The sequence below is a fragment of the Capsicum annuum genome, chromosome 12, assembly GCF_002878395.1.
Source record: "Capsicum annuum cultivar UCD-10X-F1 chromosome 12, UCD10Xv1.1, whole genome shotgun sequence".
Lineage (NCBI taxonomy): Eukaryota > Viridiplantae > Streptophyta > Magnoliopsida > Solanales > Solanaceae > Capsicum > Capsicum annuum.
In genome coordinates this window covers 43664285-43670915 of record NC_061122.1, presented here as the reverse complement: position 1 = coordinate 43670915, position 6631 = coordinate 43664285, and positions in this window count along the sequence as shown.

Genomic DNA, 6631 nt, shown 5'->3' with positions numbered 1-6631 from the left:
TAATTAAAAATAGGTTCATAGTATCCTAGACCGGTGCCCTAACGCACCTTAATACATTAGGTGGCGACTCTTCACACCCTTCCTTTCAAACACAATCCCAAGAGTTTGTCAAGTTGAATCCCGCCTTCCGCGAGAAAAATGGGACGCGGCAGAATGAAGACTCTGCTGAAGATACTTAGGTTCTAACCATTATGAATTTGTGCTTTATATGGAATTATCTTTATTTATTTTTATAATATTTGCTTTTGACATGATTTTATTTTCTATATGTTCTTTTCTTATTATTCATTCACATCATGATTTATCTGTCCCTATTCCTTTATTTTTATATTTATGTTTCTCCACACCTACTTTACTTTTTAATGTTTCTATTTGCTAAAGCATAATTATCGAATGTTGTTACGTGATATGTGTTATTGCTTTCATATAACTAGCATTCCGCTCATACTTTCCTCCACTTGGAACCTCTTTATTTTTCTTATACGAACGGTTACATGGTAGCACGGACGTTCATTCCTAAAACACCCTTCGGGAAATTTCTTGTGTATTGGTCAATCAGCGGTGCGTTGATAGCCACAAGCTTTCCCACTCTCGAGTTGCCCACTCGGGGAAACCATATCATAAACCCGCTCCTATCCTTTAGGCCTTGGCCATATATTTCTTTTATTAAGGAATATGCGTCCCATTCAAACGTTGGATACCTTGGCATTCATGACGCGTCGAATATTAGTTTCATTTAGAGTCCAAAGAGGTTCACGACCTCAAAAGGACTCACAATTATTTGCTATGTGTTGCATTACCATGTATACATTGATATCTTGCCTACCATGTGGTTGTCTTCCTTGTCCTAAAAGATTCGTATTCTTAGTGTTCCTTATTTTGGAGTTCTTTACTCTCAAACCCATTATCATGTTAGGACCCTACAATGCCCTCTTAGGGCCTATTCAAAACTTCCCTTCAAATTATCCTCCTGACTCGTCTGTTAGTATTCTAATTATCCCTAGGCTCAACTCTCGATTCGATAAAGGGATTTAGTCTCATTCACAGTCTTTTAGTACAACCTATCATTTAGGAAATCCTCTTCCTGATGTTTCCAATGTTTACATACTATTGTCCTACCAAGATTCTCGGACATTAATATATTCGTACTCATGTCGTACTTTAGCTTTCACAACCTCTAAGTCACATAGATCTCTCATAACGTCTATTTACTCTGAATAAGCATAACTCTCTATTTTCAAATGAGTAGAATAAACCTTCTAGACTCTCGTACATATTTTTTGTTTCTAATTATAAATCCTTTCTTCTAAGGTTGACCAAAGTTGAACGTCAGAAATGGCTAGTCAAGCAATATTTATCAACCTTGTCAATAGCAACAATGAGCATGAGAATTTGGGATTGCATCAAAACAAAGTTATTTCTAATGTCACAAGGATAGAAGGGAAAATAGAGAGAATCAGAGGGATAATGACTAATCTCCGAGGTTCAGTCGAAATGTCGCCAAATTTTCTAGAGCCACTATCCGAAGCTGACCTCATTGCTCCACCTTAAGTTGGTATTCATTTTCATTATAGACAGTGCTCAATGAGCTGACAACCATTGGCAAGGAGAAAGAAATAGAAAGACAAATTTTTAAGCATAAGGCGGAGTCATCTCAACAACCTGAGGTAAATTAGTTGTCCAAAGATAAGGAAGAAGACAAGGATAAAATTGAGTACTTGAACTTTCCATTATATGACGGGTCAGGAAACCCTCATTTTCATTTGAAAGAGTACCTTGACAAGCTATCAGTTATAGGGTAAAGTGATAGCCTGAAGATGAAACTCTTTGTTAGTTCACTTAAGGGTCTGACATTAATGTGGTACGCTGAAAATGATACTAGCAAGTGGGTCTCTTGGAACTTTTTGGCAACTAACTTTATTATGTGGCTCGACAATAAGCTGAGAAGAAAGCTCACGATCAAGGAAAATTTAGTTAAGCTACAATCCAAGGATAAGGGTAAGAAGATCTTCGACGAGACATTCAAACCCCTAAACCTAAAGTAAGCGTACCCCAACCTCAACCAATATGGTACCCACACTTATCCGTTGCTTCAAAATCAAACTACATTCCACCTTCTTATCAGAACCTACCCACAAATCAACAATTCAACAAATCCCCAAAATCTCAAAGTGAGCTACCGAAAAATCCATCAAAATAATACACTCCTCTGGGTGAACCCATAGAGCTATTGTACGAACGAATCAAAGATGCGGGCTACATCACACCCATTATTGTCGTGCCTTATGATACCAAGTCTAGGAGATATCTCCCCAACCTAACGTGTGCCTACTATTCTGGGATGAAAGGACATCCTACTAGGCGTGCTTTGCCTTATAGAACAAGATCCAAAAGTTGATTGACACTAAAGCAATAAATATAATGGGGTCAAATTCTGATGCTGTTTGATTTTTGAAGCTTGACTGGCACTTGTTGACATTGATGAAGAAGATATCATGTTGATTCTCTACTCCAGACTTCCAAACAGTTAAAATTTCTTCAAGTTTTGCAATTTTCAGTTTCATTTTTATGTTTTCCTTGCCTTTGTAATCTGAACTACGATCGACCTGATTCCCCTATATGAGGGATACATAGGCGCTCATTTAATGAGTTCGATCTCATCATAATAAAATCTTTCTTTTCCCTTCTTTATCATTTTTTTCTCTGTACGGAGTTGGGTGAATCAACAATATGACATGAATCGATAAATTTGATGTTCAACAAAGGTCGACCTTGTTCATTTTCTATTTTCTTACCTTCTTTACAACCACAATCACAAATTCAACATCACGTTCTATCACTATCCTTCTTCGTGCGTTAGGAGCTCAAATCTTTATGCCTAGAACTCTTATTAAGGGTTAGTCTTCCTCCTAGAATGACTTTTGCTTTATATTTATATTACGTGTTGAAATTATGAACTATGTGGTAATTTTAGCCTTACTTATTTTACTTTAAGGTTGTCTAGCATTTGAATATCGAACTCAAGTGATAATCAGCAATATGACAAATATGCTCAATATCCGAAAAGACTCTAGCCCTCCTTCTCATCGCTCAAGACAAAACGTTGCGCCTCCTTATCCTCGCCCCACCCTCATGAACTCCGTTTGACCCGACTTCCATTTGAATACGTAGGCAGCCCACTTTGGGTTTGGTCTTTATCTAATAAAACATTTGCTTTCCCCTCTCTTTCAAATTCTTACACATCCAAATTGTCAAGCTAATTAACCCAACTCTTGAGCATATAAAGGCAGATTACAATTGAGCTTACGACATTCAAATGTAGGACAACCATTTCTCTTGGACTAATATTTTCTTTGAATGGTGCAGGAATATAAGACTCCAACTGGGGCAGAGTTCTTGAGGTTTCAAGAAAACCTCAAAAATTTCGCGATTAAACAATATGTCAATTCACAATGACGTGCAAAAGGTTCCTTTCATTCTAAACTGGGGCAAAAAATTTTGAGAATTCCTCAAAAATTTCACAAGTAAATAATATATTCATTCACAAATGACGTGCCAAAGGTTCTTTACATTCTAAATTAGGGAAGAAATTTTTGAGAATTTCTCAAAAATTTCATCACGATGGAGTACAAATCCCAACGGTTCATAGAGTAGAAAACAACGACCAAGGAGTCGACTTGAGCATGGTACAAATTCATATTTCTTTTTGACTGATGACTTTTCTTTGAGTACAGGAGCAAGTAACAGGAACAGAGGATAACAATCACTCCATCACAAGAGACCCAACGATATAAGGTGATAGGAATCACTTTATCACGAAGGAACACGATAGATAATCCAACATCATGACGAGAAGCCGCACAGTTGATCCGACAACAAGACAAATACACTTTCCTATCTTCCCTTATCTTTACTGTTATGTTTGTTTGCTACAAGGTTCAATCCTCTATGCACACACATATATTCTTACTAATCATTTCTGTCGAGTTAAGCTACAAGTGGCAGGTATAGGTCACAATTTCATGATGGAAAAGCTCAAATACTGATCCGACAATAGAGAAACTCTAATTCTGATCCAACAATGTAGAAGCCCAATGTTGATCCAACGATAGAGAAGCTCAAATGCCGAACTGACGATGGAAAAGATCAATGTTGATCCGACAATGGAGAATCCCCAATGCTGATCCGACAATGGAGAAACTTCAATGCTGATCCGAAAATGGAGAAGCTAAAATGTTGATCCGAAGATGGAGAAGCCCAATGCTGATCCGATGATGGAAAACTCAATGCTGATCCAACGATGGAGAAACCCCAATGCTGATTGGACAATGGAGAAGCTCGATGGAGAAGATCCAATACTGATCCGACGATGGGGAAGCCCAAATGCTGAACCGATGATGGAGAAGCTCTAGTGATGACCCGACGATGGAGAAGCTCCAGTGATGACCCGACGATGGAGAATCCCCAATGCTGATCCAACAATGGAGAAGCTCCAATGCTGATCACACGATGGGGAAGCTCAAATGCTGATCCGACGATAGAGAAACCCAATGATGATCTGACGATGGAGAAAGCTCAAATACTAATCCGATGATATAGAAGTCCAATGCCGATCCGAAGATAAAGAAGCCCCAATGTTGATCCGGAGAAACTCAAATGTTGATCCCATGATTTTATAATGTACGGAGAAGCCCCAAAAACTGATCCCACGATGAGAAGCCAAACAACTGATCACACGATTTCCGATAAAATAGATACACTTTCTTTATTTTCATAATTATGTTACGCTTGTCAAATGTTTATTTCTTACCCTGTTATTTAGTGTGATATAAAGATGCAGGTAACGGAGAAGGAATAATAAACATAGATAATTTGTGTTTCTATTTTCGAAACATTACTCCATCGCGTGAACTCATCGTTAAACTCTACTATCTCACACTCTCAAACTTCTCTATACGTCATTATTCCAAATTCTATTCATTATCGTCTCATCAATCCACGGTACCATTTGTTGACACCCCAACCCTGGTCATTAATATTTTCCTTGGGAATATTGTTCATTCCTAAATCTAGAACTACACACGGCCTGATTCTCGTAAAAATAGAGATATGTTGGCGACTTAAATCCAAAGTCTTGGCCACACTATTTTTAAACACCTCTTGTTGCCTTAATTCCAACGAATCCTTCCCGGTCGAACAAAATTGGCTACTACGTCAACTTTCGTTGTTTGAAAATTCTTTTATCATTCTCAAAAAATGAAGGGGCAGCTATTAACACCCAATTTTTACCTTCTGACACTACATTTAGGGTATTATTTTAACAAAATTATTAATTTTTAGATATTAGTATTTTTGCACATTTTTCTTCCATCAAATAGATTTCTAACATATCGCATTCATAATTTAGGAAAATGCATAAATTATTTTATTATCTTTTAGTATCATTTTTACAATTGTTAAAATCAAATACGATATTTTACATAATTTTATTAATTAAATTATTTTTTCATGTAATTATGCACACTCACAAATTTGCAAATACATTGTCTAGTTTTTCAATATTTAATATTATGTATTGGCATTGTTATTTTTTTACTTATTAACATTGTTATTATATTATTATTATTTATTATTTTTTATCTATTATTTAATTATTATTTACTATTATGTGATTGTTATTATTAATTGCTATTATTTATTATTATTATTTATCATTATTATTTAGTGTTAAATTATTATTATTATCTATTCCTATTTATTATTTATTCTTGTTAATTATTATTTAATTATTATTATTTATTTAAATTATTATTATTGTATACTATTTATTATTTACTATCATTAGAATTTAAATAACAACCTAAAATTGAAGTCAGTTTGCCTAATTTTATTTACATTATAGCCAATTAATTACCCAATCCAATTCTTATTTAAATTCTAACCCATTTTCAAGATTTAATCGCAACCATCGATCAAATTTAATCTGATGGCTGAGATTAAAAGTCCCTTTTCTTTCCTTATACCACCAAAGCAACCCTAACCCTAAACCTAATTCCCACAACAAGCCCCTCTCTCTCTCTCTTTCTTCCGCCTCCCTCCCTCAAATGCTCTCTCTCTCTCGCTCAAAGGGAGGCAGCCATGGCAACCGAACACCATCCACATCAGATACCAACCACGACCAAGCATCGCCGATCTACTTCGCCGTCAGTGCCTCCTCTGATGAACCAGCAATGACCAGAGACGACAACCCCCTTCCCCGCGTTCCGTCGTCCATCTTCGCCGCTGCCAGCAACGACCAGCCCCTCACCGCCGATCGAAGCCACCACTCCAGCGTTGTCCTTCAGATCTGTTGCCTCCACCAAGTCACGAGTCATCCCCCTCCATTCTCTTTTCTTTCCTCGTCGACCAGCCATGGAACCAGCGAAAACAGTCGGCAAGACCCCGCCACCATCGCCATTATTCTGGGCAAAATCCACCGAACAGTTCATGACTTTTTAATGACGTAGGTTTGATTTATTATTTTCAAGATCTTAACCTTGTTCAACCCCTCTTTTGTTCTTGTATCTGATTTTATTTTTAGTTCGTTTAAAACTACCTTTGACTTGTGTTTGTCCAAATGTGCATGTGTTTT